Genomic DNA, 14,975 nt, shown 5'->3' with positions numbered 1-14,975 from the left:
TACAAATATATCAAAATAAGAAAACTACCACAATCAAAAGAAGAAAAATAACCATGCAAATGAAACATGGTAAAGAAAAATAAGTGGATCCTATAAATCATCTCCATAGGATCATAATAACCCTCTGATCTATAGAAGTTTTTTATAATGTGCAGTCCTTTTGCATATTGTAGACACCCCATTTTGACCGACCCCTTTTCTTTTGCCATAGATGAATAAATTCCCGAAGTTGAAAAATGCCCATTTACAAGTTATTGCTAAAAGCCTTTCTGAAGCGCGAGTGACCCCTGAGCTCGGCAATTTGGCCCAAGTCGCACCCCAACCCATGGTCTTGGGTTTAATCCGAGCTTAATATAAAGAAATATAGAGTGGGGTGGATCAGATGCGTAGGAGTGCCCTGCAAGTGAAGAAAAGAAGAGAAAGTGTACCCTGTTTTCTACTTGGACCCCCCTGTAGAGTTGAAAAGAGCATTCATATTACACTAGAAGGGACTGTTAAGAGTAAGAGAAGGAGTGCTAATATATCATTATTTTGCATGGTCATTTTTACCCTAGTTCACCCCGTTGTACAAAAAGAGTAGTGTTGAACATACTTAAAGGGTTGTCCATAGAGTGAAAAAGGGGTCGAAGTTATCGCTTCCCTCGGGTTTTGCTAATGACCGAGCCGCTCCCTGAAGTGTAAAAAGAGTAGTCATAAGTACACCATAGGAGAGGTATCCATGGAATGAGAGGGGCGCAAATATTTGTTTCTCTTTAAAAGAGAATCGATCGAGGCAGTAAAGGAGGTTTTTTTCATTTTCGTGGGGAGTTTTTTTTAGAGAAAGGAAGGGAGGCCTAAAGAAAAAAAAACCCAAACCCTAGATTTTGCCTTTTCTATCTTCTTCTTCTCCCCAATAGGGTTTCTCATTTTTTTCTTGCAGCCACCGAGAGGGTGAGAGAGGGGAGACTTGCAGAGAGAAAAGGGAAGAAGCCGCGGCCGCCGTCCCTATTCCTATCTCCATCCACCTTCGGTAGCCATCTCCTCCACCTTCTTCTTCACTCCACCACCAACCTCATCATCAAACCCAACCCTATCTCCATCTCAAAAACCACCATCTGCCCCTCTCCATACCGCCAGCCACCATCTCCACCACCACCTTCAACTTCCCCTGTTTCTACCCCTTTCTCATTTCTAACCTCTATCCCTAGCTAACCCACCCTCTTCACTACCCAAATCCAGCTCATCAACACCCATCTTCACCCCTATTGCCGGAATCCGACCCCCACCTCCATCTCAAACCCTCCTTTTTAATCAATCCCAAAACCCAATCACCCAAACCCTTATCCATTAATTCCGGCTATTTTGCCAGAATCCGACCAAAGCACCACGGAATCCGACCACCCACCTCCTCCATCTTCTTCTCCGTCCTACCATTATCTCCTCCAAAACCCTTATGATTCTTAAGCTTTGTTGAAACCCATTTCGTTGAAAAAAAGAAAAAAGGAGATTGAGAGAGACAGAGGAGAGACTTGCAGAGAAAGCAAGGGAGAGGAGTGGGAGAGATATTCGCCTTCAAGCTCCGGCAAGTCTGCCGGAATCTTCCCCCCCCCCCATATTCTTCTTCTCCACCGGAACTTCTCCATCGGATTCCTCAGATCTCTCATCCCAGCCACCTTTATAATCCCAGCCAAATCCATTTCAAAACCCATATCAACCTCCCTTACCTTTACCCATTTTCATTTCTAACTTCCATCCTTACCAAACCCACTTCAAGACCACCTTCATCCTCTCTACCTGCTGTTACCTCCTTAGCCAAGGTTTGTTTCATCCTCTCTGGTAAACATCTCGGCGATAAATCAGATAACCAGCATTTTAATTAGGTGCTCATCCTCTCTGGTCAACATCTCGGCGATAAATCATCGAAGAATATCCCTCGCTTAAGGTGATACCTAGCCCATCTCTTGTTTTGATCTGTGTCATTGATGGTATATGTTTAGCTGATCATGTTGTTTTCTTCAATCTTTGGTTCATTTGTGATCTGTTTATTTGGGTGTAGATGAGTTCCTTTTTGAGAAGCATGATTAGTTGATTTACGAATCTGTTTCATTTAGATCCTGAGTTTTCTTTAAAGCTTTTTATCTTGAAAAGAAACAGAAATCCAATCTGTTCAGGATCTGTGTAAGTATGTTTGTCATTTCAAGAGCGTGAGTGATGCGGCATGTCATAAAATAGAGGAGAAGGTAGATGAATATGCAGATTTGATCTCTTTATCATGGTTACCTCAGTGTAAAGGGTTTTATTTTCGCTAGTCATGACATGCTTCATTAGTAGGTGGATGTGAGGATGATTAAGTCATGTCGTGATTAATGCAGGGTAGCATGAATGAGAGTCCTAGTTGTTCTTTGTTCTCTGTGTAAATTGCAATAATGTTTTAACATTTGCCCTTTATTTGCGAACTACAGACTGGTTGTGTCCGAATCTTATATTTTTCGGGGCTTATATTTTAAGATTTTCAACTTTCGAGTGATTAGATTTGGATTCATCATACTACTATAGCTTTAATGCTTTCATATTTCTTGAATGCTAATACATGCTTGTTAGAAAACGTGTCTGTTCAAAATTCATCAACTACTCATTTGGTCCTAAACCACCTTCTTATGGTCATTCGGAGATGTAAATTAAATTGATCATTGCCCGAGATAACTGTAGCGGTTTCCTTCTCTTAATCTTTGTTGTGAAGAACATTATGGAAAATAATTTGCCCAAATTGTTAAGGGGCGGGAGTTTGTGCTTCAGTTATTTCAAAATAAATTGCAAGGGTCGGTTGTAGGGTCAGTGCTTCATAAGAGAAAATGATGGGCGATGAAGGCGCTAGCCCAAGCCCATTCTTAGGGGACTTGCTCAGTCCAAGTAGCATGCCCCTCCTTTGTATAGTAGACTTAGCCTTTTGAAGACCCTTAAACCTTATGTTTCCTTCCTCTTTGTAAGGGCGATGAAGGCGCTAGCCCAAGCCCATCCTTAGGGGACTTGCTCAGTCCAAGTAGCATGCCCCTCCTTTGTATAGTAGACTTAGCCTTTTGAAGACCCTTAAACCTTAGGTTTCCTTCCTCTTTGTAAGGGCGATGAAGGCGCTAGCCCAAGCCCATCCGTAGGGGACTTGCTCAGTCCAAGTAGCATACCCCTCCTTTGTATATAGGAGACTTGCCCAGTCTCATCAGAACCCAATTTTACATCATTTGTGTTTCAGAGACAAGCCTTGTCTCATATAGAGAGTTTCCCCTTTAGGAGGCTTACCTAGCCTCATGTTAAAGTGGCCTCCTCTTTTAGAGTGAGTCTTTGACTTGATAGTGTTATTAGAGAGTCTCTGACTCATTTGTACTCCCTCCCTAGTGTTATTAGTTAGGAGTTTCTCCTTTAGAGTTGTTGATTACTTCGCTTTGATTAGGGACTAACTCAGTCTTATTAGAGCTTTTCTTGCTTGGGATCTTAGGTCGTTTTCTCTCTTCTTGGGACGCTTGTGTGATTGTTGTGGATCGTCTCTTTGAGACCTTTGTTGCTTGTTTGGGGTTTCCCCTTTTTGCTTTAGGGCTTTGCCCTGGTTTATGGTTATGCTTGCGTGTTCCCTTTAAGATTGAAAGCATTTAAAGATTCAGAACATTGGAAAAGCTTTAAAATCCAAAAACATTAGAAATTTGAAACTCAAAAATATTTGAAAACTTTAAAAATATCAAAAACGTTTAAAAAATACATTAAAAACCCTTAAATCATTTGGAGTGTTAGGTTTTAGTTAGGAGAGTTCGATTTTCGAACTACGTTGGCTTAATCATCTTTTACGAGGTATGTAGTGCAGCTTGGGATTCTTATCCCAGGTCCAGCCAAACCTTTGTAAATAAATCATTCAAACTCTTTAAAAAAGAACAAAAATATTTCATAAACCTGTTTTTGAAAAATCTTCCTCTAGAGTTAGGACTTTGTCCTAGATAGAGAGTTTTAGAGTTAGGAGTTTGTCTTTTGTTGTGTGCTTGTTGTGTGTCTGTGTTAGGTTAGGAGTTTGTCCTAGCTAGGAGCGCCTCCGTCCGGTCAGTCGGCGATTCACATCGCCGACTGATGACTAGGTCTAAGATGCGTTAGTGATCCTATTATTTTTCTTAGGAAACACAGCCTAATTACGCATAGGTTGTAGGAACCACCTGCATTAGCTTAGGGCTAACCTGCATTTAGTTAGGGCATATAGGGGGTCCTAAAATCCACAATTCACTGGAATTTAAATAATCGTACAAGAAACTTTAATAACTGGTCCGGTCTTTTAGATCGAGTCTAGGATAGAGGTCTAGGTGTCTTAGGCATCCTAGTTTATAATAGGCGCGAAGAACTACGTTGCCTTGATTCTCGTGGAGGCGGGGATACGTAGGCTTCTTTGGATGAATATCAGACCATCCGAGGACTCGGGCTTAAGCATTAGTCTTAGGGTCTGTTGTTAGCGCTTGGGATTCATGTTTGTATATCGATTTTTACATAGGATCATGATAGTGTGTGTTCATTTCTTAGCTTTCTTACATGCTTATTCTTTTATCTGCTTGCATTGCTGCTTATTCTTTACTTCGTTCACATGTTTCTTCTTTTATCTGCCTGCATTTCTGTTTATTCTTTACTTCGTTTATTGTATCTTAATTCATTTCATGATTAACTGCTAGTTCTAGATTTTTAATCCTGTGTAGATTTTATACCTTTAGCTGTAGCATGCATGTGTTTACTCATAAGAACTTAGACACCTATTAGCATGTCACTCATAAGCTAGTTATCATTAGGTGACAGTTATTTCGGTTCTTTTGTGTGTGCTTATTTTCATCTCCGAGACATGCATGATTAGATAGACGTTTTCTCGGAGATGCGTGTTCCCATTTCATATGATTTTCGCTTGAAACTCTTCAAGGTTAATAATAAATGGCATAAGAGACCAAGTGTTCGCACTCGGGCGAATTGGGGGCGCTCTTCGGACCTTCTCCATTCGTCATCAGGCACGGACCTTTTGTATCTCTGGTTATCCATTGCAAACAGAGCATTTGTTTTGGTTCCATGGCGTGTCCATGGATGGCGACTCTGAGTTATTTTTATATATATCTTGGTTTCGAGCCTTGGCTCCGGATCAGGATGTATCTCTTTCTTTTTATATCGCCACTCATGCTATGTTGTGAGGGTGGCATCTGTTTCGAGAGTTCCTTGGCAGAGCTCTCCTTCACGTTGTGGAGATCCTGAGGGTGTTAGGGACTCATTCCCTCACCGTCCTCGGATCGGGGTCCACACATATACATATCAGAGGGTAGGGTCATCCTATGGAAAGGATTTTCTGGGTACAATCAATTTACATTGTGGGCCAACAAATGAATGGTTTGGATTGGATAATCATATAAATTGCGCCCAACATGACTTTTTGAAAAATAGACTCCAAGGGCACACTCCATATAAAATCTCCTTTATTCATTGCTCACATTTTCTTGATCCTAGCATCACAAACCCACATCAAACTTCACCCAAAATATCCTTCCAGACTGTAAAAAAAAAGTTAATTCACCACAACCCAATTCAATCATGGCATGAAATATTGATGTCGAATGTATAAAAATCCAAAATTGGCGAAAATAAGAAATACCCATTAACAATAGCAAGAATAGGATTGAAAATGGGAAGAACACAAAAAAATAATAAAATGCTTACTTTGCCTTGTTTTTTCAATCTGGAAAATGTTTTTGAGATTCCAGCATGTTGGGGAAGGCTAAGAGAAGGCATTAACGTGAAAGATTTAGGAGAAATAGTTTTCGAGAGCAACAGACATCACTGTACTGAATAAAAGCTGAAGTCTGTTGATGGTAGGAGAAATAGTTTTCGAGAGCAACAGACATCACTGTACTGAATAAAAGCTGAAGTCTGTTGATGGAGGTTTAGACGAAGAGGGTCTTTATTTATAATATAAATAAAAAATCATATTTCACTTAAAAATCCGAAAATAAGAACACAAAATCATATTTCATAAGCATTTCAGTTCAAAATCTGAAACACTAATATGTAAAACATATGATAAATCAAAAAACTGTAATATATAAATTTGAAAACCCTACTGTAGACACCCTCATTTTGCTACACTTTAAAAAATAAAAGATTCAGTAGTTTGTCAAGTCTCGAGTTCGTATTCCACCTCGGATTAGGCATCCGTGCATTTTAGGGTAGATTTTCGCCTCGTTGCAGGAATTTCTAAAGTTGTTTCGCGATCCTGAAGGTTTCTAGGGGGTTCGATTTTTAGGGTTTCCTTCATTTTTGCCCATTTTTGCACTACAGGGTATTTTGGTCATTTTCGATGTGTCCCGTTTGACCCCCGAGTTGTGTCTAAGAAATCTTGAGCGATTCCATAAATTTTGGAAAAGCTGCTAAAAATAGATTTATCAGGGGTTTGTCTTGAATTGAAAACTTTGCGAAACGAGGGCGTTTCGGGCATTTCCAGCGGATCCCATCTGACCCTGTTAAATTTCCCTTATTCAATGGAGCCAACTTAAAAAAAAAAATTATTTTCGAAGTTTGACCGCGAAGACTTTCCATTTTTAACAATTTCCCCTTAAAGGCGATCTAATTTTAGGGTATTTTGATCACTTTTTGGGTGCGAATTGGTCAAAAAGGTCATTCTTGTCCGAAAAATCATTTTTTTCCTAAAGGATATGGTTCAACCACATGCTAGGAGTGCACCATAGAGGCTACATGGGTTGTGTTCATTTATAAAAGTGTGAATTTAAAAGCATTTTTCTGAATTTTTATCGAAAAAAAATCAAAAACCGTGTGAAAAGGCCCATTGGGCTAAAGCCCATGAAGCAGGGGGACCATGTGGGTCGACCACCATGGTCCCCCCCCCCACATGGGTTGGGCGTCCTTCCCTTTGGATAAGGTGGTGACATCATATTTGAAATTAAAAAAATAATAATAATAAAAAGAATAAAAAGAAAAGAAGGAAAAGAGAAATGGTTGCTTAAAAGGGATTTTCCAAAAAAGCAATGTGGAATGAGCAATTTGCTTAGCTTTACATCCGTCCCAAGGTATCATTTCCAATACATCTGTGGGGCAGGCTCGTACACATTGAGTACATCCTATACATGTATCATAAATCTTTACTGAATGTGACATTGTGTCTATCAATTTTTTGAACGTTATCAATTTTTGATCTGGTAAAATCGGTAGTAAATGAATCATATATTGTAGATACCAGATGAATCAGTAGTTTACCAGAATTGATTTTTTTTTAGTATCAATTTACCTCTGGATCTGTTTAGGAAAGAGGACCAAGATACTTTGATTTCTTACGTTTCAGCAAACATGGTCATACGAGTCATATATGCTAATTTTAATTGGTGAATATAATATTATATATATCTGTCTTTTTTTATATCATTATGACTATTTATTCAACAAGTTCGATTGATTGATACGAGTTGATTTTCTATTACGATGGATCGACGAAACAATAGCTGGCCCAATAGCTGCTTCAGCGGCTGCAATAGCTATAACAAAGATCGAGAAAATGTCTCCTTTTAATTGTCGACTATCAAATAAATCAGAAAACGTTACGAGATTCATATTAACCGCATTCAGTATAAGCTCAAGACACATAAGTGCTCTAACCATATTTCGACTTGTGATCAATCCATAAATACCAATAGAAAATAAATAGGCACTCAAAATAAGTACATGCTCTAGCATCATTGACCAACTCCTCATCAATCTCGATTCATTTCAATATGAACAACAATTTCACTGATTGACTCGAATATAAAACAAGTACGGAACAAAGGAAGGTATTGGTAATGGATCGAACTAAAACAAAACCCTTTTTAATTTAATATATGAACAATAAATATATAAATTGAATTGAAGCAAAATGGATGTAATAACAATACAAGAAGACAGAACAAGGCCTTATTTATTTTAAATTTATTTTTATTTTATTTTGGATTTCTAATTCATTTCTAATTCTAAGTATTTATTACTGACGAGCCATAGCAATTGCACCTATCAAGGCAACTAAAAGAATTATAGAAATGAGTTCAAATGGAAGATAAAAATCTGTTGATAAATGAATCCCAATTTGTTGAACATTACTTATCAGGTCCTGCTCTATAATCTGGTTTGATCCTGTAGTCCAAATAATCCCATCTTGTTTGAAAAGAAATTAAGATTGGAATTAAATCCAATTTGGAAACAAGAAAGAAAGAAAGCAAGATGGGAAATTAGAAACAAGCCAAAGATGAGAGCTCTCACATTGGAAACTACTATTTCTCTCTTAATCCTAGTTTTTTTTGTATAAAAATCAAAGCAAACAACCCGAAGAAGGATCCAAAAAATAAATTCGTCCACCCCTCTCTCCTCTCTCTCTGAGAAAAGAAAAACCCTCCTCTCTTTTCGTTTTATTTTTCGAAAGATAACCCATTACAGGGTCATTTCTTGAAGAATAAAATAGAAAACGGGTCAAATTAAGCCCAGATTTCATGAAAATTTGTTTCCAAACCGATTTTTAAATTTTCAGTTCACTCTAAAATTTTCGAATTTTTTTCATTTTGTTTAATCTGAATTTAAATTATTTTAAATTCGGCCTATTTTTAATAAATACCAAAAGGTTTTGAAAATTGCTGGAACTTTCCAGAATTAAAGTTTAAATATTAAGTTAAATATTTCATTGAAAACAATTTCAAAAAAGATGTTTTCTTTACTGGTTTCTAATCAATCATCCGTTTTACGTGCCGTAATTCTTTTTCATATTAAATTAGTGAATTTTTGAAATTTTTCCTTACAAACCAGTAACTTAGGTTACTGGAATGTTAGAAAAAAAATTTCAATTGGTTTTGCAAAGTTTTAATATGGTTTTGTAATTTATTTTAATGAAAGGGTTTCCATTCCTAGGAAACAAATTCACCTTTTCTATTTACAAATCGATATTATGGAGGAGTTTTAATTTTTAGGTTTCAAAATTTTGATAGAAAATTTTGTAATCTATTATATATCCACTAGAAGTTTTCTTTGATTTTAGGATACCATTGTATTTGCCTTTTAATTAATTCTTTGATTTCATCTGATTTTTGTGTGAATTTAATTAGCATCAAATCGTAATAAAAATCTTTTAAATTTTTACAGTAGCCTAATATCATGATTAACTTTATACTGTAAATGTTTAAGCTAATTTGAAAGCCATATGCTATAAGTTGTTTTGTTAATCCATAATCTGACTTGAATTTTAAAAATTCAGAAATTGATAGTAAAACTTAATTAAAATTCATGCAACTCTTCCGGTAAATTACAATCATCCATATCTTGTTACTGAAAAAGTTGCAAATGATTTGGAATTCAATTGTCTAGGGTTTCTGTGTAATCCTATCAATCTGGTCTTAGTATTAATATATCACAACTTAATAGCAAATCAACACAAAAGTCGGTAAAAATCTTCAAAAAATCTTAACCTTTCATCATGAATTCAATCCCTAACTTATTTGAAACAGAAACCTTAGGGTTCATAGATTTCCCATGTAAATTCGCTATATCGTGATAGTTCAACTGCCGAGATCGCATCTGACGGATAAAATCCCCCACTTTAACGTTATTCCTAAAGTTTTAACGGCAAAGAAAAATGCTAAAGGGTCTGAATCATTGTCAAGCAGTGAATATTACAGTTGGGGATTTTATCATTCTCACAGAAGCCACTAACGGCAAAGAAAAATGTTAAAGGGTCTCTAGCAAATCCTCAAGCAGTGAATCATTCTCACAGAAGCCATTAAAGGGGAATTTATCCGTTGAAAGGGGAAAATATCATTTCCAACGATTGTAAAAGCAGAAAAGAAGAAAGAACAGATAAGGATGTTGCAAAAAACAAAAACCCTAACTAAAATTAATCCTCTGAAAAAACCCTATGAACAAGCCCCATGAAAAACCCTATGCAAAAAAAAAAGCACGATAAACCTGAGTAAATCGAAAATAATTAAATAAATAACAAAAACTATTCACCTGGATCTTCTTCTTCTTCGACTTCGAGATCTTCTTCTTCGATATCTCCTTCCTCTTTTTTATTTGTTTTTGGGTATTGGGCTAGGGTTTTTAGTTTTATCGGAACTGGGTTTCCGTATTAGGTTTAAGCTAGACGAGTGAAAATAGTGAAGTGGGTTTTAGTCGAGCGATAATAAGAGAACTGGGTTTTATAAAGGGAAAGCCCTAGTGTATTTTGATGAGGGCACTCCTCACTTTATTAAAACTACGGTATGGCCCCCACCATAGGATGATCCAAACCCTCCATTAGATGGACCACAGCCTAAATAGGTTGTGCCCAAAAAATCATCTCCATAGGTTGATCCTAACTGTCCGATCTGAATGTTATAGCATTGATCCTAACCCTCTATAGATCGTAGGGTTAGGATCAACCTATGGAAATAATTTTTGGGCCACAACCTATTTAGGCTGTGGCCCATCTAATGGACGGTTTGGATCATCTTATGGTGCGGCCCATACCCTACTTTTAATAAAGTGAGGAGTGCCCTCATCAAAATATAGTGGTGCTGATAACATATCCTTTTTTGAATCGGAAACAACTTTTATTTTGGTCTCGTATGTATTGAAAATTGAAAAAATAGCGCGAATTTATTGCGATAAATTGAAAAACCGCCGTTTTTTGTGACATAGCCCTCGAGTCCTCAACCTTGAACCTATTTGTTCCTGAGATTATTTATAGTCGACAGAGGTTGTTTGGACCCTGGAATTTCCCTTTCGTTTCTTTATTTTAGATTGTGATCAAATATTATACTCTTGCCGCCATAATTGTATATATTTTCTATTGATTGGTGCGTTCTATTATTTGCAATGCATGTTTGGGTAGGTTTCTAATCTAGTTGTTGAATATCCCAACGGTTAGCTTAAAGTAAATATCCTAACATGGTTGACTTGCCTATTGAGCACTTAGTTTATTTAGGGCTCAGTTTGCGCTATTTAATGTGAAGATTAATCCATTAAGCTTAAAAAAGTTCCTCTAAAATAACCCGTGAACCCTTGGGTTTGCGCCAATTTGGTATCAATGTTTAGGGTTTGTATTAAAGGGGATGTCCCAAGTAAAAAAAAAAGGGGAATATAACATTTCCCTCATCATATTTGAGGGGATTTTGCAAATCAGGTCGCGACTCGCGACATAAATTTGTGACCCAAATACCCATGGTAGATTTTTTTGCCTTGAAAAAAGACCAAAATGTCCATATACATGAAAAGGTGAAAATTACCTTATAAAAAGAAGAAACATCCATCACACTCCTATCAAAGTATGAGGTGTAAAATGGTGGGCACCACCTTATGCATAGACTTGTGTGGATATTGTGGGACCTATCCAATCAAAACAAGAGACAAAATGGTGGGCCCCATCCGGTGCATAGGTTTGAGTTGAGTTGGTGGGACCCACCCTATGAAAACACAAAATGTGCAAAATGGTGGGTCAAACCCTGTGCATGGTTTGAGCTGAGCTGGTGGGACCCACCCTATCAAACATATCGTTAAGTGTCATTGTTATTTTGGTCTTTTATGAGGTAATGATCCCCCCCCCCTCGGGTGTAGGTTTAATACACCCCTTGTTACGTGATTTGAAGGTAAGGAAAAGGAAAGGGAAGGGAAGTAATTTGGCGTAGCAAAATGGAATAGAAAGGAGAAGAAACCTGACAGAAAACCTATCTGATAAGCGTTTTGTTGCCAGGAAACGTGACAGAAACTAACAGAAAATGCAGAAAGATGTGTTTAGTTCCACAGAAACCTGTTAAACATAAAATGTGACAGTGCTATAAAAGTGACCAAAATAAGTGGGTCCAACATATGGTTTACATATATATCAAAATAAGAAAACTACCACAATCAAAAGAAGAAAAATAACCATGCAAATGAAACATGGTAAAGAAAAATAAGTGGATCCTATAAATCATCTCCATAGGATCATAATAACCCTCTGATCTATAGAAGTTTTTTATAATGTGCAGTCCTTATGCATATACATATCAGAGGGTAGGGCATCCTATGGAAAGGATTTTCTGGGTACAATCAATTTACATTGTGGGCCAACAAATGAATGGTTTGAATTGGATCATCATATAAATTGCGCCCAACATGACTTTTTGAAAAATAGACTCCAAGGGCACACTCCATATAAAATCTCCTTTATTCATTGCTCACATTTTCTTGATCCTAACATCACAAACCCACATCAAACTTCACCCAAAATATCCTTCCAGACTGTAAAAAAAAAGTTAATTCACCACAACCCAATTCAATCATGGCATGAAATATGGATGTCAAATGTATAAAAATCCAAAATTGGCAAAAATAAGAAATACCCATTAACAATAGCAAGAATAGGATTGAAAATGGAAAGAACACAAAAAAAATATTAAAGTGCTTACTTTGCCTTGTTTTTTCAATCTGGAAAATGTTTTTGAGATTCCAGCATGCTGGGGAAGGCTAAGAGAAGCCATTAACGTGAAAGATTTAGGAGAAATAGTTTTCAAGAGCAACAGACATCACTGTACTGAATAAAAGCTGAAGTCTGTTGATGGAGGTTTAGACGAAGAGGGTCTTTATTTATAATATAAATAAAAAATCATATTTCACTTAAAAATCCGAAAATAAGAACACAAAATCATATTTCATAAGCATTTCAATTCAAAATAAGATCACAAAATACAAAAGTAAGATCCCTTAAATCATATTTAAGTTCAAAATCTGAAACACTAATATGTAAAACATATGATAAATCGAAAAACTGTAATATATAAATTTGAAAACCCTACTGTAGACACCCTCATTTTGCTACACTTTAAAAAATAAAAGATTCAGTAGTTTGTCAAGTCTCGAGTTCGTATTCCACCTCGGATTAGGCATCCGTGCATTTTAGGGTAGATTTTCGCCTCGTTGCAGGAATTTCTGAAGTTGTTTCGCGATCCTGAAGGTCTCTAGGGGGTTCGATTTTTAGGGTTTCCTTCATTTTTGCCCATTTTTGCACTACAGGGGTATTTTGGTCATTTTCGATGTGTCCCGTTTGACCCCCGAGTTGTGTCTAAGAAATCTTGAGCGATTCCATAAATTTTGGAAAAGCTGCTAAAAATAGAATTTATCAGGGGTTTGACTTGAATTGAAAAGTTTGCGAAACGAGGGCGTTTCGGGCATTTCCAGCGGATCCCATCTGACCCTGTTCAATTTACCTTATTCAATGGAGCCAACTTAAAAAAAAAAAAATCTATTTTCGACGTTTGACCGCGAAGACTTTCCATTTTTAACAATTTCCCCATAAAGGTGATCCAATTTGAGGGTATTTTGATCACTTTTTGGGTGCGAATTGGTCAAAAAGGTCATTCTGGTCCGAAAAATCATTTTTTTCCTAAAGGATATGGTTCAACCACATGCTAGGGGTGCACCATAGAGGCTACATGGGTTGTGTTCATTTATAAAAGTGTGAATTTAAAAGCATTTTTCTGAATTTTTATCGAAAAAATCAAAAACCGTGTGAAAAGGCCCATTGGGCTAAAGCCCATGAAGCGGGGGACCATGTGGGTTGGGCGTCCATCCCTTTGGATAAGGTGGTGACATCATATTTGAAATTAAAAAAACAAAAATAATAATAAAAAGAATAAAAAGAAAAAAAGGAAAAGAGAAATGGTTGCTTAAAAGGGATTTTCCAAAAAAGCAATGTGTAATGAGAATAGCATGTCTTGTTTGAAAAGAAATTAAGATTGGAATTAAATCCAATTTGGAAACAAGAAAGAAAGAAAGCAAGAGGGGAAATTAGAAACAAGCCAAAGATGAGAGCTCTCACATTGGAAACTACTATTTCTCTTTTAATCCTAGTTTTTTGTATAAAAATCAAAGCAAACAACCCGAGGAAGGATCCAAAAAATAAATTCGTCCACCCCTCTCTCCTCTCTCTCTGAGAAAAGAAAAACCCTCCTCTCTCTTCCAGTGTGTTCTTCTCTCTCTCAAGTTTTCTTCACAAAAGGGGTACCTGAACTTCTTATTTTTCTCCAAGGCATCATATAATCAAGGATTATTAGAGCACTCTTTGGGTCTTCTTGAGCGTATAAGAGGGTTGGACAAAGTGTATATCTCGGATCACCAACCATAGAGACAAGGATCGCGATCAACGGTAAGGATTTCTCTTCTTTGCGAATTAGAAAAAGCGTGCTAGGGTTTTACTTTTAATAGATCAAATCAATGAGTTTTCTTTTGAAATTCCGTTATAGTATATATTTTAAGTTTTCAAAATCTAAAATTTCACCAAAAAATTAATTTTCCTCCATATAAATATTAATTTTCTCTCTTTTTCCTTCAATATGGATTTAAATTGGGTTTTCAAGGCCAGTATTTGAAAACATGGTCTTTTTAAAAAATAAATTTTTTTTCAGGTTAATAAATTTTTTAAAACTAATGGAAATTAAGATCTTGGACCATGGTTTGACCGCCTCGATTTTCGTTTTATTTTTCGAAAGATAACCCCTTAAAGGGTCATTTCTTGAAGAATAAAATAGAAAATGGGTCAAATTAAGCCCAGATTTCATGAAAATTTGTTTCCAAACCGATTTTTAAATTTTCAGTTCACTCTAAAATTTTCGAATTTTTTTGATTTTGTTTAATCTGAATTTGAATTATTTTAAATTCGGCCTATTTTTAATAAATACCAAAAGGTTTTGAAAATTGATGGAACTTTCCAGAATTAAAGTTTAAATATTAAGTGAATATTTCATTGAAAACAATTTCAAAAAAGATGTTTTCTGTACTGGTTTCTAATCAATCATCCGTTTTACGTGTCGTAATTCTTTTTCATATTAAATTAGTGAATTTTTGAAATTTTTCCTTACAAACCAGTAACTTAGGTTACTGGAATGTTAGAAAAAAAATTTCAATTGGTTTTGCAAAGTTTTAATATGGTTTTGTAATTTATTTTAATGAAAGGGTTT

This window comes from Tasmannia lanceolata, unplaced genomic scaffold (genome assembly GCF_043159265.1).
Source record: "Tasmannia lanceolata isolate RefF3 unplaced genomic scaffold, GAP_Taslan_0.1 ptg000002l, whole genome shotgun sequence".
Classification (NCBI taxonomy): domain Eukaryota; kingdom Viridiplantae; phylum Streptophyta; class Magnoliopsida; order Canellales; family Winteraceae; genus Tasmannia; species Tasmannia lanceolata.
Note: the sequence above shows the minus strand (reverse complement) of the source record.